Source organism: Pinus tabuliformis, chromosome Q (assembly GCF_031772625.1).
Source record: "Pinus tabuliformis cultivar Carrire ecotype Pingquan chromosome Q, CPIR1, whole genome shotgun sequence".
NCBI classification, from domain to species: Eukaryota; Viridiplantae; Streptophyta; class Pinopsida; order Pinales; family Pinaceae; genus Pinus; species Pinus tabuliformis.
In genome coordinates this window covers 807,157,679-807,183,819 of record NC_142296.1, presented here as the reverse complement: position 1 = coordinate 807,183,819, position 26,141 = coordinate 807,157,679, and the positions used below count along the sequence as shown (strand labels likewise).

At 45.7% G+C, this 26,141-nt stretch overlaps 1 pseudogene; it reads right to left on the bottom strand.

Annotated features, from left to right (window-relative positions):
* Positions 1 to 7,940: 7,940 nt before the first annotated feature.
* LOC149222057 (18S ribosomal RNA) lies at positions 7,941 to 9,316 on the bottom strand (annotated as a pseudogene).
* Between the last annotated feature and the right edge of the window lie 16,825 nt (positions 9,317 to 26,141).

Sequence of the window (26,141 nt, the reverse complement as noted above, 5' to 3'; positions counted from 1 at the left end):
CTGCAGGGGACGGAGATCGAGAAGGACTAGGGTGGCCACCCTCGGAACTCGCACTGCTTTTCGTCCTTCCTGAACACCAATCCACAACAATCCCACCTTTTCTCCATAAAGCCAAGGGGCCAAAAGCAAGAAGGGAAGAAAACAACAGGAAAGCAAGAGATATCAAACGTGGCTACCGGCCAAACCCCGCGCCTTCGGAAAAAGGGGGGAACTGCAGGGGATGGTGATCGAGAAGGACTAGGGTGGCCACCCTGGGAGCTTGCACTACTTTTCATCCTTCCGAACACCAATCCACAACAATCCCACCTCTCCTCCATAAATCTAGGGGCAAAAGGAAGAAGGGAAGAAAACCACACCAAAGAAACAAATATCCCAAGAAAAGAGAGAAGCTCAATAGCACGCTGAGTAGATGTCCGCTAACCAAAAAGAAATCAAACAAGGCACCCAATCAAAAAACTGTCCCACCTCTTCACACCCTCCCACATGCATTCAGCACAACACCCTTTCCAGCTTTACAACATAGCAAACAACCAAGCAAATAAATCACAACCTAAAACTGACCAATAGAAAAGACAAGGGCCACGATGAGACCAGTGTCTGGAGCACGTCACTGAGAGGCACACAGCCCCCCAACCTAGTGGCACAAGGCTTCAAACGAAAAATAGACTGCTGCCAATAACACAAACCCACCCCGCTCTTCCACCCCTCCGTGTACAGAACACCCGACAACCTTTCCAGCGAGAGAGTCAACGGGGGACAAATATGTTGACACCTAATCCGAAACGGATGAGGTGAAGCCGGACAGTCATCTAGAAGATGAACTGATCCGTTTCTTGTGTATATAAATAATAGTTATCTAATGTGAAATAATCAGTTCAGTTTTGCGCTCATTAATTTCTGAGCTAGCCTGGCCTGACATGGTATCAGAGCCCAGGTCCCCAGGTTCCAGAAATAGTGTAACTCCTCTGCTGCCTCATGAAACCTCTGCTCCCTGGCGCACCAGCCTGACATCCCTTCTGACATCGCTGCATACGCTGCGTTGAGGACCGTTCAAGGAAGAGAAGGTGATGATGTTGTGACCTGCGTTTTTTGCAAGGTATTAAGACCTGCGTTTCATGTATTATGAATTGATGACTGCCGTTGTTAATGAAACCTGCGTATTGAAGACCTGCCCTGACATGGATGAAACATTGCATTCGCTGCCTTTAATGTTATGCCTTTAACGTTTTGAAGTCTGCGTTTATGGTTGAGTGTGTTTATGATATCAAAGACCTGCCCTGAAACGTATGGAAGCCAGCGTTTAACGTATGGAAGACCTGCGTATGGTATATTGAGACTGCGTCTTATGTATTGAGACTGCGTTTTTTGCAAGCCTGCGTTTTATGCCTTTAACGTATGTGAAAGAAGTGACTTGAGACCTGCGGATATATATATATATATTGAGTTTAATGCTGAGATATATATTGAGACCTACGTGTGCTATTGAGACCTGCGTAGTGATATATTGAGACCTGCCTTTTTAATAGTATGGTTTAACGTATTGATAACCGGGCCTGAAGACGTGTGCTATTGAGACCTGCGTTCAAAGTGCCAAAGTTGAATGCCAAGAATGAGTCATGGGTGGATCAGTGACTACGTTTTGTAATGGTCATCGTTCTTGAAATATCTATTGAAGACTGTGTTGATAAGACTGCGTTGTATTAATTGAAGATTGCTTATTGTAATGGTCACTGCTTTTTGTAATGGTCATCGAAGACTGCGTTTTGTAATGGTCATTGAAGATTGCTTATTGTAATGGTCACTGCTTTTTGTAATGGTCATCGAAGACTGCGTTTTGTAATGGTCATTGAAGATTGCTTATTGTAATGGTCACTGCCTTTTGTAATGGTCATCGAAGACTGCGTTTTGTAATGGTCATTGAAGACTGCTTATTGTAATGGTCACTGCTTTTAAAAAAAAAAAAAAAAATGCGACTGCGTTTTTTTTTTATTATTGAAGCCTGACAGTTTTTTGCAAGAAACCAAGATGCCATGCGAAGGAAGTAAAGCTTGTAAAGTGATGCATAAGGATTCTTAAGGTAACCAAGCAGCGGAGTTTAAAATACAAATGCCATCTGACAGTGATGTAAACTTGGAGCGGAGTTTTATTACAAATGCCATCTGATAGTATACTTGGAGCAGAGTTTTATTACGCTGTTTTCTTAAACAGTCTTTTGCATTAATATATATATTGAAATGATATATGAGATCCCTTGAGCGCCTTCTTTTTCAAACATAATGTTGTGGCATAAGATTTTTTTTCCAGCAGAAGACTTGCTGTGACATAAGGATTTTTTTTCTCAGCAGAATTTTTTTCTATCAACAGAAGTGTTTTTGGCAGAGATTTTTTTTTCACAGAATGCATTCAATCATTTCTATGGTCGGAATAGTTCTCACTGGCAAGGAGAACTATTCTGAATGGTCTCGGATGGTGAAACACACCCTTATCTACAATGAACTGTGGAAAGGAGTGTGTGTTGGAGAAGAAGACAGAGACCCTGTGCAGCCCACATCAGACAAAGAACTCGCCATTTGGGAAAACAAGAACAGCAAAGCCTTTGCATTGATCGCAGCATCTGTCAATGAGGAAGTAAGTCGTCATATTTCCTGCTATTCCACTGCCTTTGAAGCTTTACAGAAGCTGAAAGAACTCTATGATACACATTCTGCACTTGAAGTTGTTCAGCTCATGATTAAACTCTTCACTCTTGAACTGAAAAATAATGATCCTCTTGCTCTTGCATCTGAAATAAAGTCTATAATGCATGATATAAAATCCACTAAGATTGAGCTGGATATCTCTCTTATTGCCTTTCTCAAAGCACTCTATCCTACCTACTCCAATTATCTTGAGTCTTTACAAGCAAATGGAAACCTTAAAGATATAACCTTTGACTCTCTTGTGAAAAAGTTTGCTGAAAGAGAGAAAGCCTTTGGAAAGAAAACAGTCCCTGAATCTTCTGAAGAGACTGTTTGCCTTGCTCACAAAGAAAAGCATCCTGCTTAAGATTCTGCAAGAGGAAGAGGTGGACGAAGAGGAAGAGGAAGATACTTCAGAGGCAGGGGGGGCAGACATTCTCAAGCAGAAAAGGCAGATCTGCATTGCATTCGCTGCAAACGAAATGGATCACATGATGCTTCTACATGCAAGCTACCATGGGACAAAGTTGAGCAGAGAAGAAATCAGCAGAAAGGTAAAACTGATGACTCAGACAAAGGTAAAGCACCTGAATCTGCACACTATATTGAGGCACAATGTAATATTGGAGTAAATAAAGATTTGTTTAATGCTTCACTTGCTTCTTCGAAAAATGACTGGTTGCTTGATTCAGGAGCAACCTGTCATATGACTCATAGGAGAGATTTCTTTGAAGATTTCACTAACAATGTTGATGGAGCAGTATACTTTGCAGATCAGTCAAAAATCAAGCCATCAGGGCTTGGCACAATCAGGCTTAAACTGCCTGGTCTTCCAGACTTTCTTCTGGATCATGTTCTATATCTCCCACAGCTGAAGAGAAACTTGCTGTCCCTGGTCCACATCCACCAGCAAGGTCACTCCATTCACATGTTTGATGGCAAGCTTGAGGTAAGAAAGGCATCTGACCACTCACTTGTCATGAGGGGTATAGAAGAAGAAAGACTCCTTAAACTGCAAGGAACCTCTGCTCATGCACAACATTTCTCATATATTTCTCATCATGAAGAAGGTGCACTTCCATCAAGTTTATTATGGCATGCTAGATTTGGACATTTAAACTATGATAGTCTCCGCTTGTTGAAGAAAAATGGTGTTGCTGGTTTGCCTACAATTCCTAGAAAACATAAACAATGTGATGCTTGCATTCTAGGAAAGCACAGCAAACAGTCTTTTCATGATTCACATTCAAGAGCACATAGGAAGCTTGAACTTATTCATTCAGATTTATGTGGTCCAATGCCTATTTCTTCTGCAAATGGAAATAAATATATCATGACATTTATTGATGATTACACCAGAATGTGTTGGGTTTACTTATTGAAGAACAAATCTGATGCTTTTCAAACATTCAAGAATTTTCATAAATGGATTGAAAATGATGCACAATCTCATATTGGGTCTATTCGCACTGATAATGGAAAAGAATATACATCAAATGAATTTGAACACTATCTTTGCCAACATGGGATTAAACATCAAACAACTGTGCCTTATAATCCTCAACAGAATGGTGTAGCTGAAAGAATGAACAGAACAATTTTGAATATGGTACGATCCATGCTTTTCTTCAAAAATGTAAAGACAATGTTTTGGGCTGATGCTGTTCTATGTGCTTCATATATAAAGAATAGATGTCCATCTAGTGCTATAAGAAACAAGACTCCTTATGAATTGTGGTATGGACATGTTCCTTCGGTAAAACATCTCAGGATATTTGGTTCCACCTGTTATGCTTTAATACCAAAGGTACATAGAAACAAACTTGGTGCTAGAAGTCGTAAGTGTATCTTCCTGGGGTATTCAAACACATCTAAAGCATACCGCCTTTATGATGAAGTAAATAAAAAGTTTGTTTTATCTAGAGATGTCATTTTTCTTGAATCATCCAAATCTGACAGTGTTGTTGAGCGGCAACTTGATCGCTTGGATAGATTCACAAAACCGAAATCATTTCAAGAGTTTGATAATCAAATTCCACATCTTGAAGGGGGGATTCCTATACTAGATCAACATGTGGAATCTTCTTCTGAAGAACAACCTCCCCTGCATGACACTCCAACAACGGATGATGCTTTAAGTGATGTAATTGATAGAATTGGGAGACTCAATCTTGATTCAGACCCAACTCAATCAACAGAACAGCCTGGACCATCTCAGAAAGGTCCCCCAAAGTGGCTGACAAAGACACTTGAAAGTGTTCATCCTGATGAAATTGGAAAAACAGGAACCAGAAATTCAAACCGACAAGATGGAGGTGATGTAGATAACTCTAATTCACCTGTTGATATGGATGTTACTTATGATTGTGAATTGAACTTGTCTACAGATTTTGAACCAACTTCCTTCAAAGAAGCTGCTTCTTATGATGAATGGAAAGAAGCGATGCAGAAGGAGTATGATGCCCTCATAAAGAATGGCACTTGGAAGCTGGTTGATCCTCCATTTGGAACCAAACCAATTGGCTGCAAGTGGGTCTACAAGAACAAGTACAAAGATGATGGCTCACTTGACAAGCACAAAGCTAGGCTTGTGGAAAAAGGTTTTGCACAGAAAGAAGGGGTCGATTACGAGGAAACTTTTGCTCCCACAGCAAAATGGGCCACCATCCGGACACTCTTTGCACTAGCTGCTCAGAACGGTTGGAAAGTCCATCAAATGGATGTAAAAAATGCATTCTTGAATGGAGATCTAAAAGAGAATGTTTTTATGTCCCAGCTTGAAGGATTTGCTGTGAAAGGACATGAACACAAAGTATGCAAACTTGTGAAGTCCTTGTATGGCCTCAAACAAGCACCACGAGCCTGGTATGAAAAACTAACTGAGCATCTTCTGAAACTCAACTTCAAACATTTTGATCTTGATGATGCAACTTTATTTGTCAAGAAAGTTGGCAAAACAGTTGTATATCTTGTGGTATATGTAGATGATCTTTTAATGACAGGGAACAATGAAAGCTATATTGCATCCATAAAGAAAGAATTAGGAAAATTTTTTGAAATGACTGATTTGGGCTATGTTCATTACTATCTTGGCATTGAAGTAACCCAACATCCAAAGTCCATATTTCTTTCTCAAAAGAAATACATTGGAGATTTGTTATACAGATTTGGCATGACAGAGTGCAATCCCCTTTCTACTCCAATGGAACAAAACTTGAAGCTCACATCTACTGAAGGAAAGGAATTTGAGGATGCAACAAGGTATAGACAGCTTGTAGGAAGTCTCATCTACCTCACTACTACCAGACCAAACATTTCATTTGTTGTTGGAATCCTCTCCAGGTTTATGCAAAAGCCTTGTGAGGGACATTGGTCTGCTGCAAAAAGAGTTCTAAGGTACTTGAAGGGAACTCAAGACCTTGGAATCAAGTATACACAGGTGGACGACTTCAACTTGATTGGATACTCTGATTCAGACTTCGATGGAGACAAAGAAACTGGGGTATCTACTTCAGGATATGCTATGAGTCTTGGATCAGGAGCTGTCTCCTGGAGATCACGCAAACAATCAGTACCAGCAGATTCCACAACAGAAGCAGAATACGTGGCAGCAGCTGAAGCAACGAAAGAAATTGTGTGGCTCAGGAAAATTCTTGAAGATTTGCAAGTAAAACAAATACAATCTACTCCACTCATGATTGATAACACATCTGCAATAAAGTTGGCCAAGAATCCAAAGTTCCATGATCGTACTAAGCACATCAATACTAAATATCATCTGATCCGACATCATGTTGAGGCCAAAACAATCCATCTCCGTCATTGTTCCACAAACGAACAAATTGCAGACATCTTCACCAAAGCGCTTGGAAGAGAAAAGCTTGAAAGATTCAGAACGATGCTTGGACTCACCAACATCCCTTCAGATTAAGGGGGGGAATGTTGACACCTAATCCGAAACGGATGAGGTGAAGCCGGACAGTCATCTAGAAGATGAACTGATCCGTTTCTTGTGTATATAAATAATAGTTATCTAATGTGAAATAATCAGTTCAGTTTTGCGCTCCAAGTTTACATCATTGTCAGATGGCATTTGTATTTTAAACTCCGCTGCTTGGTTACCTTAAGAATCCTTATGCATCACTTTACAAGCTTTACTTCCTTCGCATGGCATCTTGGTTTCTTGCAAAAAACTGTCAGGCTTCAATAATAAAAAAAAAACGCAGTCGCATTTTTTTTTTTTTTTTAAAAAGCAGTGACCATTACAATAAGCAGTCTTCAATGACCATTACAAAACGCAGTCTTCGATGACGCTCAACACTGGAGAAAGCCGCGGGCCACAAATACATCGATGGTGCAAGGCCACTAGAGAGAGGGACGTTCGCAAACCGCACACCACGAAACAAAGAAATGACGCAAGTCCCACAAAAAACCCACAATCCAAAGGGAGGAACAAAGACACGACCCGCTACTTCTTTTTCCCTTAGAAGGGGAGTGGGTCACAAGAGGATGAGGAATTCCCTCGACGACAAAGGCACGAGATAAGATTGCCACCATCATGCCTATCGGCGGGGAAAATTGCGATCTCGATGGAGCTCAGACCGAGGGATGGGTTTTTCATTACCTCGACACCCAACCCTTCCACGAGGGCATGTCGAAGGAATGGGCGGGAGGGACTAGGGTGGCCAGCCCAACTGTTTGAACCACTCTTCATCCATCCCATACTTGACCGCACCCCGATAATCTCGCCTCACAGAAGGTTTGAGCTACCAGGCACGCGCACAACCACTCCCTCGACCCAACCACCAGTGAAAAAGCTCACCCAAGCAACACATCAACCGTCGCCACCTTTTCGAGAGAACCAACTATGGAAGCCCACACCCTTGGCCCATGCCTTCCAACGAACAAAAGACCGAGCACCGCCGCTATGAATGAGTCTAAATTTATCCATCATATTTACCGAGCACCTCAACTCTGTAGCAACCATGCCCGGCTAAACAGATCATCGGAAGGGCTCCCAAGAAACAAGCTTCCGGACCCCCTGCAGAAACACATTGGGGGGAAGAAAAACAAAGGATGGGTGGGACATGCACAAGCATGGCTTGCAAACACACACGAAAAAACAAGCGTAGTTACCTCGAGACAAGCAACCAACAATGTTCCCTCCAAACACCAAACCCGCTCCCCTAGAGACGCACCACAAAGTCCCACATTGCAATCGAAACACAACCAACCTGAACTAAAAAAGAAAACCCCTGCTATTAATGATCCTATCGCAGGTTCACCTACGGTAACCTTGTTATGGCTTCTCCTTCCTCTAAATGATAAGGTTCAATGAACTTCTCATGACGTTGACTGCGGCGAACCACCATCGTCGACGCAATCCGAACACTTCACCGGATCATTTAATCGGTAGAAGTGACGGGCGGTGTGTACAAAGGGCAGGGACGTAGTCAACACGAGTTGATGACACGCGCTTACTAGGAATTCCTCGTTGAAGACCAATAATTGCAATGGTCTATCCCCATCACGATGCAATTTGAGAAGATTTCCTAATCCTCTCGAACCAGGAATAAAAACTCGTTGGCTGCATCAATGTAGCACGCGTGCGGCCTAGAACATCTAAGGGCATCACAGACCTGTTATTGCCTCAAACCTCCATGGCCTAAATGGCCATAGTCCCTCTAAGAAGCTGGTCACGAAGGGGAACCTCTGCGTAGCTAGTTAGCAGGTTGAGGTCTTGTTCATTATCGGAATTAACCAGACAAATCGCTCCACCAACTAAGAACGACCATGCACCACCACCCATAGAATCACGAAAGAGCTCTCAATTTGTCAATCCTTACTATGTCTGGACCTGGTAAGTTTCCCCGTGTTGAGTCAAATTAAGCCGCAGGCTCCACTCCTGGTGGTGCCCTTCCGTCAATTCCTTTAAGTTTCAGCATTGCGACCATACTCCCCTCAGAACCCAAACACTCTGATTTCTCAGAAGGTGCTGGCGGAGTCCTTAGAGCAACATCTGCCGATCCCTGGTTGGCATCATTTATGGTTGAGACTAGGACGGTATCTGATCGTCTTCGAGCCCAAACTTTCGTTCTTGATGAAAACATCCTTGGCAAATGCTTTCGCAGTGGTCCATCTTTCATAAATCCAATAATTTCACCTCTGACAATGAAATACAAATGCCCCCGATAGTCCCTATTAATCATTACTCCGGTCCCGAAGGCCAACACAATAGGACCAGACTCCTATCACGTTATTCCATGCTAATGTATTCAGAGCATAAGCTTGCTTTGAGCACTCTAATTTTTTCAAAGTAACAATGTCGGAACCGCGACCCAGCCAATTAAGGCTAGGAGCATGCCGCCGACAAAAGGGACGGAAGGGCAGGTGCACACCGAGTAGGTGGACCGACCCTTACGACCCAAGATCCAACTACGAGCTTTTTAACTGCAACAACTTAAATATATGCTATTGGAGCTGGAATTACCGCGGCTGCTGGCACCAGACTTGCCCTCCAATGGATCCTCGTTAAGGGATTTAGATTGTGTTAGCGTTTGAAATCTCACCTCAGGCTGAGAAGGCAAATCTCAAAGCTACATCAAACCATTTCACCTCGTAGCTAGCCCTACAGGGTATGAGAAGGCTCTCTCTGGTCTATCTCGGCAAATTTTCAATGGGATGAGATGACCAATCAAAGGTAACACTGATATTAGGCTAGTAAACTGATTAAAAGGTTGATTTAAAGTTTTTGGGGTTTTTGGTGGCAATTGGAGGGAGTGCAATTTCAGGGTGCGGGGATTGAGCTCAGGTTTTGCAGGTGGGTCTTTGGGGCGAGGTAGGAGTTTGTGCTGATGCCTTTAGCTGAGATGGATGATCAAGGAATAAAAAGAGAAGCTAAAGAGGGCAAACAATGACTTTGAATCCTCTCTAGACAGTGGAAAACATAAACATTAAACAAATTTGAAAGCTGAGCATGGCAAGCATGAATTCAAACTTTATCACTTCATTTCTTTAATAAGCTGCAGCAAAGAAAGAGATGGAACACATAAACACACTTACAATTATAATAAGAGAACACACCATCAACACAAGAGTCCACAAGAATCCCAATGATGTCTGCAAAACCCTGGTCTTCCTTTTCCTCAAATTGCAGAGATACAAGTAAAATATACAATAGGAGCTTCTCCCTCAAGAGTCCAACCATGAAAATGAGCAAAAGAGTGCATAATATAGATGATCTAACCTCTCTCCCCACCTCTAGGGGTCGAGCTCACCATCCTAGGAGCTGTTTCAACTACTTCTAAACTGAGCACTAGATAATAGGCACTCAAAACAACTTGCCTCTATAAGCTAGGGAACCCATCCATGCATTAAATATTTACAATTTACATTCAAGAAACTTCTAGAAGTGTTAAATAAGAGTAAAAGTGTCTTTGAGTCATGATAATTACATAAAACTCCATCATCTAGAACCCCAAAAAGTCAAACTAGGTGAAAACACTGATTTTCTGGCCGAACTGGCAAAATCTGGCACAAATTCCTCAAGGGGTTGCGCACATCTAGCTGAAGGGGTCGTGCACTTGGAAGCCCTGTTTGGAGGCCTTTGCGGTGTCAGAATGAGGTTCAGGATAGCTTGTTGGAAAGGTCTCTAAGTCTACTTTCCAACCCAACCGGAATTTTTTGATTTGGAGGTCATTTTCCCAGTAAAACGTCAATTCTCCCAAGACTACTTCTGCAGCTCAAAAAAGGGGCAGAAAGTCAAAATTTGGCTGTATTTTGACCTTTTGGAGACCCAAAACACCATGAAAACTCAAGCTAATCCATAGGCATGTGTAACTTTGCATGAAAAATCCATCAATGCTGAGTTTTCTCAAAACGTAGCTACGAGGACAAAGGGTCTCACCGGGGGTGAGACCCCTTGAGGAGCCAAAACCTGTAAATTGCACAAAAAATTCACAAATGACAAAATTTTCTCCAAATTTCTTGAAATTTGGGCTGGGAGTCCCCAATCAAGTACCATGCTCATTCAAAGAGGCTTTGGCCAAATTTTGGAGTGGATCGGGCGTTTTCCTTCGTTTTTGTGCTTTGGCCAACCGTCCTTGGAGCACCTTCGTTCTCACCGGTATTTTTGACATTTCTCTCAAACCATGACACCTGTGTAAAAAGTGAAGGTGGTTTTTCTTCTTTGGAATGTTATGGACAAAAACCTCTCTCAGTTTCCCAAAATTCATCTTTGATTGCTCTGAAACATCATTTGAGTGCGACTTGTCCCGATGTGTGAAACAAGGAATTTCGTCGAAATGAAGCGAGATGAAGGGGATAGGGGGCTTCTAAATTCTTGGGGAAATTTGTGGGAGTAGGGAGGGATGTTAGGAAGTAGAGGAAAGTGGAATCTCAGATATTGAGTGAGGGGAAGGGGTCCAAAAGGGAAAAACACAGGCCCAACCTAGAAAATTGCCAGGTTGTAGCTAGAAACTAGGGTTTGTGGAAAAATGAGGAATTTGGCGAATCTAAGGGATGGGAAGTGTTTTATAAGGTAATTTAAGGATAGGGGAAGGTGTATGAACATCAGGAAACAAGTTTTGCCAATGATTTGACCGTCCAAGAGAAATTGCCTTCAAAACCCTAGGAGAGGGAAATGACCTTGCCTAGGCACAACTGAAGCATGAATAAGGTGTAAAATGACTCATTCGACACTGACATGATAATGAAAACCCTCTGAATGATGATAGGCTCAGCTGAATGATGACATGGACTGACATTTGGGCAAAGCCTAGACCTAATGCCTAGTGACCAAATTTTGCTTGAAGACTCACTGAAATGACAAAATTTGACCTTGACACTCTGAGACCACTTTGTAAGAGCACATTTGATCACTGGAGGAAGGCTGGAAAGACTGACACTAACATTGGCTCCAATGGGGATGGTAGCTCCTTGGAGGTTCCAAGAACCTTAGACCTCTGGGAGAGCAGACTAGTGCTTTCAGCCATTGGGCAATGGAGTCAAAAACTCAAGCTGAAATGCATGACTGAAAACCGACTCAAACTAACTTAACAACAAGACTGAAAATGGACTAAAAAAGGACTCATGACTCAACTAAAAACTGACTAAATACTTAAACACAATCGACCAACTGAAAATGATGCTCAAAGTGGAGCTTATTCATCACAACCTACTCTAATAGTTTCATTTATCACCTGATCAAGTGAAATGAAACAACCAATGCAACCAAGTAAGTATCTCATCTGCTGTTTGAAATCTCCTCAAGTTCTCACTTATGACCAACAAGAGAGAACTACTGAAAGGCAACTCCCATGACAACTTAGAAACAGATCCGTGGAATGATATGAATTCTTTATCCGCCTCCAAAAACACTGCATAAGGATCTTGAAATTCAAGCACACTGGAACTTAGCTCATCCAATGGATTACTTCTCGTTTCCTCATATGAATGCAAATTGTGATCTGAGCCTTGTGACGAGACCTCTGCTAAAAATGACACAGAAACTGGCTGCCGGATCAAATTCATATCAGCACATGTTTCAAGCTCACATGTAGTTAATGGAGAAAGACTTTGACTGCAAACCTCATCCAAAACATCAGCTATTGGATCATGCAAAGCTTGAAAAGACTGCTGCAATCCCATTTCTATTGGTTCCATTGTGATTACATGATTGCCTACATGCTGCTCATTCTTCACTGTAGATGGACTATGCAAATTTTCCTTCAAATACTGAAATGATTCAAAACAGAAAGGTAGGGAACCTTCTTGTATCATTTGATCAAATATGTCAGCTTCCATGCTTTCATCTGCAACTTGACAACCAATGGCATTTGGGGACTGCAAATCGGAATATGTAAAGTCTAGAACAAGGTTTTTATTGCCTTCAAGATGGTCTAGATCAAGACTTGTTGACAGCTGATTTCTAATTTCATGGAAGTTGTCTCTAATGAACTGACATGAATCAAAACAAAAAGGCAAAGATCCGCCACTTACTTCAAACTGTGCTGCACTTTCCTCGTCAATGTCATAGCTAATATGTGATGGCTGAACATTGTATTCAAGCTGCTGAAAATGAACTTTTTCCTTCCACAAACTAGCTGCTTGTTTGATTGCAAAATTAGCCTCTGTTTGGAGAACATAATCATCATCATACTGATCAAAACGAGGCAAATCATCCCTATAAAACACATCATCAAGCATGCATGTCATATCAATAGATCTCTCTTCTCCAAGGTGATCTATAAAACAATCATTATTAGATCTATGACAACTAGGGTAAGAAACAAAATGTTTTGGATCAGCAACTTGTTCTTCTTCAATCAGCGAGCCATGATCTTGAACATCATAAGCATTTCTTGTGTTGATCTTGTCCATCATCTTTTCCATGGCACTTACCAAAATGTCAAGCTTTACCTCTAGAGATGCTGATTCGGCCGGATCTATGTTTTTCATCTCTTCTTCTTTCAACCTTGCCCTTCGGATCAGCAGATGAGCCTCTACATTTACTGCATTGTTTTGCATCTCGTGAAGTGTTGCAATATCCCTTTCTCTCAGCTGAAACTCCATCTCTGGATCAAAGGCACCCGGATAGTGCAAGAGAGCAGATCTAGGAGAAGGTCTTATATCAACTAGCATTGAATAATAAACTTGGTTAAATCTGGCCGAAAACTGTTGTACTGTCTCCCCTGGCAATCTTTTCAGCTGGTTATATTCTTCTACAATCAAGAAAAGGTTCTGCCTGGTCATCCACCTATCGAGAAAAACTTTGACGAACTGCTGGAAATCTGAGATGCTTGCATCAGGCAGGGCTTTGAACCAACTCTTCACTTTGGCTTGCAAAGAAAGAGCAAAAAGCCTTATACTAACATCTTCTTCATCAACTTCAAAAAGATCTAGAAAATTCTCAAAATTTTGCACATGTTGCTCAGCGTTGACATTCTTACATTCACCATCAAACATCGGCAAGTATAGATCATAGTTTTTGGGGAAAGCATGAAGAACAGAAGGTAAAACAAGAGGTTTATACCGATCTGGAATTTTACAAGGTATAGGGGTATGTACAGCAGGTATAAAATCAAACTTGGTCTTTTAAGATTCATCAATTTGAATATGATCATCACAAAATTCGGAAAAAGGATCTTGATCAAGCTCAAAGGCATGCAAATCTTTGGTATTCACACTCTTCAAAGGGAAAGAATCAACTGCAGGCCTGGGATCTCTTCTCAAATACAATATACTTTGAAAAGCCTTCTTGACATTCGTGGGAAAAGAGAAGAAATAATTTATGACAAAGAACAAAATGTCTTGGATGAAATTCCAACTTGAGTACCTGATATGTCCATGTTGTCCTTTCATGTTTTTGCTGGTCGGGATCATCCTCCAGTGGAGTCTTTGGATCTGATCTCAAAACTGATTTAGAGTCGCCAAGTGAATGATTTCAGCCTTTCAAGTGTCTGATCGTTGTCCACTATCAACTATCAGATCTGAACTTGATACATGTACTGGGGTAAAGTGTCAATGAAGCACTACGTTCACAAGCTCATGGAGATTGACTGAAGCAGCGTTTATCTACTAACGCTGATGTAAAACAAGAGTGTTTTCGAAGGCTACCTGGTGTAACTTCAGGCTCCGTTTAAGACTTATGAAACAAACACATCAACCCACAAACAAGTTTGTTCTCCCCAGTATGGTCGCCAGTATGTTAGCGTTTGAAATCTCACCTCAGGCTAAGAAGGCAAATCTCAAAGCTACATCAAACCATTTCACCTCGTAGCTAGCCCTACGGGGTATGAGAAGGCTCTCTCTGGTCTATCTCGGCAAATTTTCAATGGGATGAGATGACCAATCAAAGGTAACACTGATATTAGGCTAGTAAACTGATTAAAAGGTTGATTTAAAGTTTTTGGGGTTTTTGGTGGCAATTGGAGGGAGTGCAATTTCAGGGTGCGGGGATTGAGCTCAGGTTTTGCAGGTGGGTCTTTGGGGCAAGGTAGGAGTTTGTGCTGATGCCTTTAGCTGAGATGGATGATCAAGGAAGAAAAAGAGAAGCTAAAGAGGGCAAACAATGACTTTGAATCCTCTCTAGACAGTGGAAAACATAAACATTAAACAAATTTGAAAGCTGAGCATGGCAAGCATGAATTCAAACTTTATCACTTTATTTCTTTAATAAGCTGCAGCAAAGAAAGAGATGGAACACATAAACACACTTACAATTATAATAAGAGAACACACCATCAACACAAGAGTCCACAAGAATCCCAATGATGTCTGCAAAACCCTGGTCTTCCTTTTCCTCAAATTGCAGAGATACAAGTAAAATATACAATAGGAGCTTATCCCTCAAGAGTCCAACCATGAAAATGAGCAAAAGAGTGCATAATATAGATGATCTAACCTCTCTCCCCACCTCTAGGGGTCGAGCTCACCATCCTAGGAGCTGTTTCAACTACTTCTAAACTGAGCACTAGATAATAGGCACTCAAAACAACTTGCCTCTATAAGCTAGGGAACCCATCCATGCATTAAATATTTACCATTTACATTCAAGAAACTTCTAGAAGTGTTAAAGAAGAGTAAAAGTGTCTTTGAGTCATGATAATTACATAAAAATCCATCATCTAGAACCCCAAAAAGTCAAACTAGGTGAAAACATTGATTTTCTGGCCGAACTGGCAAAATCTGGCACAAATTCCTCAAGGGGTCGCGCACATCCAGCTGAAGGGGTTGCGCACTTTGAAGCCCTATTTGGAGGCCTTCTCGGTGTCAGAATGAGGTTCAGGATAGCTCGTTGGAAAGGTATCTAAGTCTACTTTCCAACCCAACTAAAATTTTTGGATTTGGAGGTCATTTGCCCAATCAAAAGTCAATTCTCCCAAGACTACTTCTGCAGCTCAAAAAAGGGGCAGAAAGTCAAAATTTGGTTGTATTTTGACCTTTTGGAGACCCAAAACACCATGAAAACTCAAGATAATCCATAGGCATGTGTAACTTTGCATGAAAAATCCATCAATGCTGAGTTTTTGCAAAACGGAGCTACGAGGACAAAGGGTCTCACCGGGGGTGAGACCCCTTGAGGAGCCAAAACCTGTAAATTGCACAAAAAATTCACAAATGACAAAATTTTCTCCAAATTTCTTGAAATTTGGGCTGGGAGTCCCCAGTCAAGTACCATGCTCAGTCAAAGAGGCTTTGGCCAAAGTTTGGAGTGGATCGGGCGTTTTCCTTCGTTTTTGTGCTTTGGCCAACCGTCCTTGGAGCACCTTCGTTCTTGCCGGTATTTTTAACATTTCTCTCAAACCATGACACCTGTGTAACAAGTGAAGGAGGTTTTTCTTCTTTGGCATGTTATGGACAAAAACCTCTCTCAGTTTCCCAAAATTCATCTTTGATTGCTCTGAAACATCATTTGAGTGTGACTTGTCCCGATGTGTGAAACAAGGAATTTCGTCGAAATGAAGCGAGATGAAGGGGATAGGGGGCTTCTAAATTCTTGGGGAAATTTGTGGGAGTAGGGAGGGATGTTAGGAAGTAGGGGAAAGTGGAATCTCAGATATTGAGTGAGGGGAAGGGGTCCAAAAGGGCAAAACACAGGCCCAACCTAGAAAATTGCCAGGTTGTAGCTAGAAACTAGGGTTTGTGGAAAAATGAGGAATTTGGCGGATCTAAGGGATGGGAAGTGTTTTATAAGGTACTTTAAGGATAGGGGAAGGTTTATGAACATCAGGAAACAAGTTTTTCCAATGATTTGACCGTCCAAGAGAAATTGCCTTCAAAACCCTAGGAGAGGGAAATGACCTTGCCTAGGCACAACTGAAGCATGAATAAGGTGTAAAATGACTCATTCGACACTGACATGATAATGACAACCCTCTGAATGATGATAGGCTCAGATGAATGATGACATGGATTGACATTTGGGCAAAGCCTAGACCTAATGCCTAGTGACCAAATTTTGCTTGAAGACTCACTGAAATGACAAAATTTGACCTTGACACTCTGAGACCACTTTGTAAGAGCACATTTGATCACTGGAGGAAGGCTGGAAAGACTGACACTAACAGATTGTACTCATTCCAATTACCAGACTCGATGAGCCCAGTATTGTTATTTATTGTCACTACCTCTCCATGTCAGGATTGGGTAATTTGCGCGCCTGCTGCCTTCCTTGGATGTGGTATCCGTTTCTCAGGCTCCCTCTCCGGAATCGAACCCTAATTCTCTGTCACCCGTCACCGCCATGGTAGGCCTGTATCCTACCATCAAAAGTTGATAGGGCAGAAATTTGAATGAAGCATCGCCAGCACAAGGGCTGTGCGATCCGTCAAGTTATCATGATTCACCAGAGAAGCGGGCAAGCCTGCGCCGACCTTTTATCTAAAAAGCGCATCCCTTCCAAAGAGTCAGGACTTGGTGCACGTATTAGCTCTAGAATTACTACGGTTATCCGAGTCGTATGGTACCATCAAAAAAACTATAACTGATTTAATGAGCCATCTGTAGTTTCACAGTCTGAATTAGTTCATACTTAGACATGCATGGCTTAATCTTTGAGACAAGCATATGACTACTGGCAGGATCAACCAGGTAGCACCCTCCCACTTTAAAGGGAATTCCGGGTGCTCTCTTACCGAGAGCCAGCCTGAACACCCATAAACTCAAAGAGACGTCAAAATATCATGTAAAACTTTTATACCTTTCACCTCTTGCATCCCAAGAAGGAAGCACACGCAACATGCCAAGGACATGGCGAACAAATGGGCAGACCTGCCGAGCCACAACACACCAAGGCCACTCCGGAGTTTGCAACCACGGCCGAACCAACAAGAAAAAGAGCGATCACTCACTGACTCCCTTAGAAATGCCTCCAAAGGCCTCCACGCCCCGCAACGAGGGCACCTAGGAATCCACCCGAACAGTAGCAACGATGGACCTCGATCACCCGATCGCCTGCAGCAGCCTCGATGCAAAGGAAACAAATGGAGAATGACCAACCACGCAACCTCTATATTACAAATGAGCCACAACCCTCCTCGCCCCCGCACCGAGGCCACCTAGGAATCCACCTGGATAGCAGCAACGATGGACCTCGATCTCCCGACCGCCTGCGGCAGCCTCAATGCGAAGGAAAAGGAAGGAAATAAAAAGAGGAAAACTGACCACACAAATACTATCATAGAGAGGCCATACAAACCTCCCCGCCCTGCACCGATGCCACCTAGGAGTCTACCTAGACAGCAGCAACAGTGGACCTTGATTGGATGACTGCCTGCGACAGCCTCAACACAAAGACAAGGGAAGGAAATCATACAAGACAAACCGAGCTTGCAACATCCCTTAGAAATTCCCCCCAACCCACCCCTCCCCTCCCCGCACAGGGGCCACCTAGGAGTCCACCCGGACAGCAGCAACGATGGACCTCGATCGCATGATCGCCTGCAGCAGCATCAATCAAGAGACGAAATGGAAGGAAATAAAACAAGACCAACCGAGCCCACAACCTCTCTCAGAAATGCCCCCCGACCCTCCACGCCACGCACCGAGGCCACCTAGGAGTCCACCCACGACAGCAGAAATGGTGGACCTCGATCACTTGACCGCCTGCGGCAACCATGATGCGAAGGAAAAGGAAGGAAGTAAATGAAAATCAAGAGGGTCGCTACACAATACAAGAACACATATCCTAACAGGAGGAGGAGGGATCGGGAAACTCCGCACCCCACGCACCCTATGTACAAGCAACCTAGGAGATTTCCCAAAGCTTTACCGACGAGACGATGAATAATTTTCCCCTACAGCCACCTCCATGCAAAGAAGGGAGGTCGAAGTGTTCCACCTCGAAATCCTTCTTCCAGATAGCCCCCACCATCGATGACTATAGTAGCAAGCCTCCTCCCCATTGGACTATGAGCGCATACAAAATTGAAACAACAAGTGCCTCACAACCCTCCCCGCAAAGAGGCCACCTAGGAGTCCACTCAGACAGCAGCAATGATGGACCTCGATTGCATGATCACCTACAGCAGCCTCAATGCAAAGGAAATGGAAGGAAACAAAACAACAAGAACAACCGAGCCCACAACCTCTCTTAGAAATGCCCCCCGACCCTCAACGCCACGCACCGAGGCCACCTAGGAGTCCACACGCACCAGCAAAAATGGTGGACCTTGATCACTTGACCGCCTGTGGCAACCACGATGCGAAGGTAAAGGAAGGAAGTAAATGCAAATCAAGAGGGTCACTACACAATACAAGAACACATATCTGAACAGGAGGAGGGATCGGGTAGCTCCACACCCCACGCACCCTACGTACAGGAAACCTAGGAGATTTCTCACAACTTTACCGACCGGACGATGAATAATTTTCCCCTACGGCCACCTCCATGAAAAGGATGGAGGTTGAAGCGTTCCACCTCGAAATCCTTCTTCCAAATAGCCCCCACCATTGATGTAGCAAGCCTCCTCCCTGTTGGACCACGAGCGCATACACAATTGAAACAACAAGTACCCCCCAACCCTCCTCGCAGAGAGGCCACCTAGGAGTCCACCCGGATAGCAGCAACGATGGACCTCGATCGCATGATCGCCTGCGGCAGCGTCAATGCAAAGGAAACAGAAGGAAACAAAACAACAAGACCAACCAAGCCCACAACCTCTCTTAGAAATGTGCCCCCGACCCTCCACGCCACGCACCGAGGCCACCTAGGAGTCCACCCGTGACAGCAGAAATGGTGGACCTCGATCACTTGACCGCCTGTGGCAACCACGATGCGAAGGAAAAGGAAGGAAGTAAATGCAAATCAAGAAGCTCGCTACACAATACAATAACATATCCAAACAGGAGGAGGGATCGGGCAGCCCCGCACCCCCCGCACCCTACGTACAAGCAACCTAGGAGATTTCCCACAGCTTTACCGACTGGACAATGAATATTTTTCCCCTACAGCCACCTCCACGCAAGGGAGGGAGGTCAAAGCGTTCCACCTCGAAATACTTCTTCCAGATAGCCCCCACCATCGACATAGCAAGCCTCCTCCCCATTGGACTAGGGGCGCATACACAATTCAAACAACAAATGTCCATCAACATTGTGACTTAACATTTCCAACCGCAAAAGCCTGCCACGCACGCAAGATGCAAGGGAATAGTCGACCCCTCGATCAAACATATGGGCCAACACATCTATCAAAACCTCAAAGCCAATGCAACCATGAACAATGTGCACTTTGAAAGGAATGCCAACCCTTGACTTTAAACAAGGAGAACAACACCTCACATCGCCCTACGGAAAAAGCAAGCAAGGGAGGGTAGGTGGTTTACAACCAAAACCCTTCCACTTCCCTCTTAAATGTATGCATCTCAACCGACTATGCCAACATGGAAAGAGTACAAGCACAAGACACCAGCACCATAAACAGCCAAACAATGAAGAGGCTGGCCACCACAAGGAGCCACACGACAACAACCCATACAACTCCCAAAACTTGGAGTAGAAGGGGAATTGTTCACATATGCCTCCCGGGACAAGCATGGCCAACATTACCACTCATGCGCTACCGAGTGGGTATGGAGAGAAGATGAAAATCGGACACCCTAAAAATGACCCAAGGCCATTCTTGAGGCAAACCCGAAAAACCAACTCAATTGTCAACCCACCTTTCACACGAAAAGCAAAACCCTCCACACCAAATAGGGAGGAGGTGAACAATATAACGAGGAGACAATTTCAATGGAGCCACAAATGGCTGCCCAACCCAATCAAAATTCTCTATTCGCAACAACCGAGGGGCACGATAGCGACATAGGCAACGACGAAGTTTTGGGGCTTCCATCTGGGACCGCAACAACGAAGGCTCAAAGGAGCGCGGAGGAAACTATCAACATTCTTATCGTTGGGATGGGAAAGAGGGACGAGGATGAGAATTTCCCACATTACCACTCATGTGCTACCGAGCAGGGATGGAGAGAAGACGAAATCGGCCACCCTACAAATGACCCAAGGCCATCATTCGAGCAAACCTGAGAAAACAACTCGATTACCAACCCACCTTTCACATGGAAAGAAAACTTGTCACCTGTATCTTCTGGAGGGGCACGAGGGGGACCAGGACGAGCCAAGGAGCCACACCACAACAACCCATACAGCACCAAGAACTTAGAGAGCATAAGGGGAATTGTTCACGTATGCCTCCTGGGACGAGCATGGCCAACATTACCACTCATGCGCTACCGAGTGGGGATGGAGAGATTATGAAAATCGGACACCCTACAAACGACCCAAGGCCATCCTTCAGGCAAACCCGAAAACACAACTCGATTACCAACCCACCTTTCACATGGAAAGAAAACCTATCGCTGGTATCATCTGGAGGGGCACAAGGGGACCAAGACAAACTAGGGAGCCAAACCACAACAACCGCTACAGCTCCAAGAACTTAGAGAGGAATTGTCCACATATGCCTCCCGGAACGAGCATGGGCAACATTACCACTCATGCACTACTGAGTGGGGATGGAGAGAAGATGAAAATCAGCCACCCCACAAATGACCCAAGGCCATCATTCAGGAAAACACGAAAACACAACCCGATTACCAACCCACCTTTCAGATGAAAATAAAACCTGTCGCCGGTATCATCTGGAGGGGCACGAGGGGGACGAGCCAGGGAGCCACACCACAACACAAAAACCCATACAGCTCCAAGGACTTGGAGAGCGGAAGGGGAATTGTTCACATATGCCTTCCAGGACGAGCATGGCCAACATTATCGCTCATGTGCTACCGAGTGGGGATGGAGAGAAGATGAAAATTGGCCGCCCTACAAACGACCCAAGGCCATTGTTCAGGCAAATGCGAAAACACAATTCGATTACCAACTCACCTTTCACACGGAAAGAAAACCTGTCACTGGTATCATCTGGAGGGGCGCTCGGGGACCAGGACGAGCCAGGGAGCCACACCACAACAGCCCATATAGCTCCAAGAACTTGGAGAGCGGAAGGGGAATTGTTCACATATGCCTCCGAGGCCGAGCCTGGCCAACATTACCGCTCATGCGCTACCGAGTGGGGATGGAGAGAAGATGAAAATCAGCCACCCTACAAACGACCCAAGGCCATCGTTCAGGCAAACCCAAAAACACAACTCGATTACCAACCCACCTTTCACACGGAAAGAAAACCTGTCGCTGGTATCATCTGGAGGGGCATGCGGGGACCAGGACGAGCCAAGGAGCCACACCACAACATCCCATACAGCTCCGAGAACTTGGAGAGTGGAAGGGGAATTGTTCACATATGCCTCCCAAGACGAGCATGGCCAACATTACCGCTCATGCGCTACCGAGTGGGGATGGAGAGGAGATGAAAATTGGCCGCCCTACAAACGACCAAAGGCCATCATTCAGGCAAATCCAAAAACACAACTCGATTACCAACCCACCTTTCACACAGAAAGAAAACCTGTCGCTGGTATCATCTGGAGGGGCACTCAGGGACCAGGACGAGCCAGGGAGCCACACCACAACAGCCCATACAGCTCCAACAACTTTGAGAGCGGAAGGGGAATTTTTCACGTATGCCTCCCAGGATGAGCATGGCCAACATTATCGCTCTTGCGCTACCGAGTGGGGATGGAGAGAAGATGAAAATCGGCGGCCCTACAAATGACCCAAGGCCATCGTTCAGGCAAACCCGAAAACACAACTCGATTACCAACCCACCTTTCACACGGAAAGAAAACATGTCATTGGTATCATCTGGAGGGGCACGCAAGGACCAGGACGAGCCAGGGAGCCACACCACAATAGCCCATACAGCTCCAAGAACTTGGCGAGCAGAAGGGGAATTGTTCACATATGCCTCCCAAGACGAGCGTGGCCAACATTACTGCTCATGCACTACAGAGTGGGGATGGAGAGAAGACGAAAATTGGCAACCCTACAAATGAACCAAGGCCATCCTTCGGGCACACGCGAAAACACAACTCGATTACCAACCCACCTTTCACACGTAAAGAAAACCTGTCCCTGGTATCATCTGGAGGGGCACAAGGTCGACCAGGACGAGCAAGGGAGCCACACCACAATAGCCCATATAGCTCCAAGAACTTGGAAAGAAGAAGGGGAATTGTTCACATATGCCTCCCAAGACGAGCATGGCCAACATTACCGCTCATACGCTACTGAGTGGGGATGGAGAGAAGATGAAAAGCGGCCACCCTAGAAACGACCCAAGGCCATTTTTCAGGCAAACACGAAAACACAACTCAATTACCAACCCACCTTTCACACGGAAACAAAACCTGTCACTGGTATCATCTAGAGGGGCGCGAGGGGGACCAGGACGAGCAAGGGAGCCACACCACAACAGCCCATACAGCTCCAAGAACTTGGAAAGCAGAAGGGGAATTGTTCACATATTCCTCCCAAGATGAGCATGGCCAACATTACCACTCATGCGCTACCGAGTCGGGATGGAGAGAAGATGAAAATCTGCCACCCTACAAACGACCCAAGGCCATCGTTCAGGCAAACATGAAAACACAACTCAATTACCAACCCACCTTTCACACGGAAAGAAAACCTGTCGATGGTATCATCTAGAGGGGAACGAGGGGGACCAGGATGAGCAAGGGAGCCACACCACAATAGCCCATAGAGCTCCAAGAACTTGGAAAGCAAAAGGGGAATTGTTCACATATGCCTCCCAAGACGAGCATGGCCAACATTACCGCTCATGCACTACTGAGTGGGGATTGAGAGAAGATTAAAATCTACAACCCTACAAATGACCCAAGGCCATTGTTCAGGCAAACGCGAAAACACAACTCAATTACCAACCCACCTTTCACACGGAAACAAAACCTGTCGCTCAGATCATCTAGAATTTTCATGGGCCCCCACACGGCTGCCCTCAAACGTCCCGCCCAAACGACCGAAACGAAGCGACAAGGGAGAGCCAGGCAAACGAGCTACAAGAACGTGCACAAAGCCAACCTCGGGTCACAAATTAACATTTTTGATACGGGCTCGTTCGCCCAGGCGCGCCCTCGCCTGAACGACCCGCCCGAACGAGTTCACACGGGCGCCCTCAAACGACCCGCCCGAATGACCGAAACGAACCTACAAGGGAGAGCCAGCAAACGAGCTGCATGAATGTGCACAAAGCCAACCTCGGGTCACAACTTAGCATTTTTGGTACGGGCTTGTTCGCCTGGGCGCGCCCTCGCTCGAATGACCCACCCGAACGAGTTCACACGGGCGCCCTCAAACGACCCACCTGAACGATTTTGCATGGGCGCCTGAACGACCGAAATGAACCAACAAGGGAGAGCAGGGGAAATGAGCTGCACAAACGTGCACAAAGCCAACCTCGGGTCACAACTTAGCATTTTTGATACGAGCTCGTTCGTTCGGGCGCGCCCTCACCCGAATGACCCGCCCGAAAGAGTTCACTCGGGCGCCCTCAAACGACCCGCCCGAAGGACCGAAACGAACCAACAAGGGAGAGCCGGGAAAACGAGCTGCACGAACATGCACAAAGCCAACCTCAGGTCACAACTTAACATTTTTGATACGGGCTCGTTGGCCCGGGCGCTCCCTTGCCCGAACGACCCGCTCGAACGAGTTCACACGGGCGACCTCAAACGACCCGACCGAACGACCGAAACGAACCGACAAGGGAGAGCCGGGCAAACGAACTGCACGAACGTGCACAAAGCCAACCTCGAGTCACAACTTATCATTTTTGATACGGGCTCATTCGCCCGGGCGTGCCCTCGCCCGAATGACCCACCCGAACGAGTTCACACAGGCGCCCTCAAATGACCCGCCCGAACGACCGAAACGAAGCGACAAGGGAGAGCCGGGCAAACGAGCTGCACGAACGTGCACAAAGCCAACCTTGGGTCACAACTTAGCATTTTTGATACAGGCTCGTTCGCCCGACCGTGCCCTCGCCCGAATGACCCGCCCGAACAAGTTCACACGGGCGCCCTCAAACAACCCGACCAAACGACCCTCCCGAACAAGTTTAGACGGGCGCCTCAAATGACCCGCCTGAATGAGTTCACAAGGGTGCCCTCAAACGACCCGCCCGAACGAGTTCACACGGGCGCCCTCAAACGACCCGCCCAAACGATTTTGCATGGGCGCCCGAACGACTGAAACGAAGCGACAAGGGAGAGACGGGCAAACGAGCTACACGAACGTACACAAAGCAAACCTCGGGTCACAACTTAGATTTTTGATATGGGCTCGTTCGCCTGGGCGTGCCCTCGCCCGAACGACCCACTCGAACGAGTTCACACGAGCACCCTCAAACGACCCGCCTGAACGAGTTCACACGGGCACCCTCAAACGACCCTCGCGAACGACCCGCCCGAACAAGTTCACACGGGCGCCTCAAACGACCCGCCCGAACGACCCACCCGAATGAGTTCACATGGGCGCCTTCAAACGACCCGCCCGAACGATTTTGCATGGGTGCCCGAACGACCGAAACGAAGCGACAAGGGAGAGCCGGGCAAACGAGCTGCACGAACGTGCACAAAGCCAACCTCGGGTCACAACATAGCATTTTGGATACGGGCTCGTTCGCCCGGGTGCGCCCTGGCCCGAACGACTCGCCCGAATGAGTTCACATGGGCGCCCTCAAACGACCCGCCCGAACGAGTTCACACGGGCACCCTCAAATGACCCGCCCGAACGACTGAAATGAACTGACAAGGGAGAGCCGGGAAAACGAGTTGCATGAACCTGCACAAAGCCAACCTTGGGTCACAACTTAGCATTTTTGATACGAGCTCGTTCGCCCGGGCTCGCCCTCGCCCGAACGAACTGCCCGAACAAGTTCACACGGGCGCCCACAAACAACCCGCCCGAACGACTGAAATGAACCGACAAGGGAGAGCTGGGAAAATGAGCTACACGAACGTGCACAAAGCCAACCTCGGGTCACCACTTAGCATTTTTGATACGGGCTCGTTCGCCCGGGCGTGCCCTCACCCTAACGACCCGCCCGAACAAGTTCACACGAGCGCCCTCAAACGACCTGCCCGAGCGACTCACCCGAACGAGTTTACACGGGCGCCTCAAACGACCCGCCCGAACGAGTTCACACTGGCGCCCTCAAACGACCTGCCCGAACGACCCGCCCGAATGAGTTCACATGGGTGCCCTCAAACGACCTGCCCGAACGATTTTGCATGGGTGCCCGAACGACTGAAAGGAAGCGACAAGGGAGAGCTGGGCAAACGAGCTACACAAACGTGCACAAAGCCAACCTCGGGTCACAACTTAGCATTTTTGATACGGGCTCATTCGCCCGGGCGCGCCCTCACCTGAACGACCCGCCCGAACGAGTTCACACGGGCGCCCTCAAACGACCCGCCGAACGACCGAAACGAACCGACAAGGGAGAGCCGGGCAAACGAGCTGCACAAATGTGCACAAACC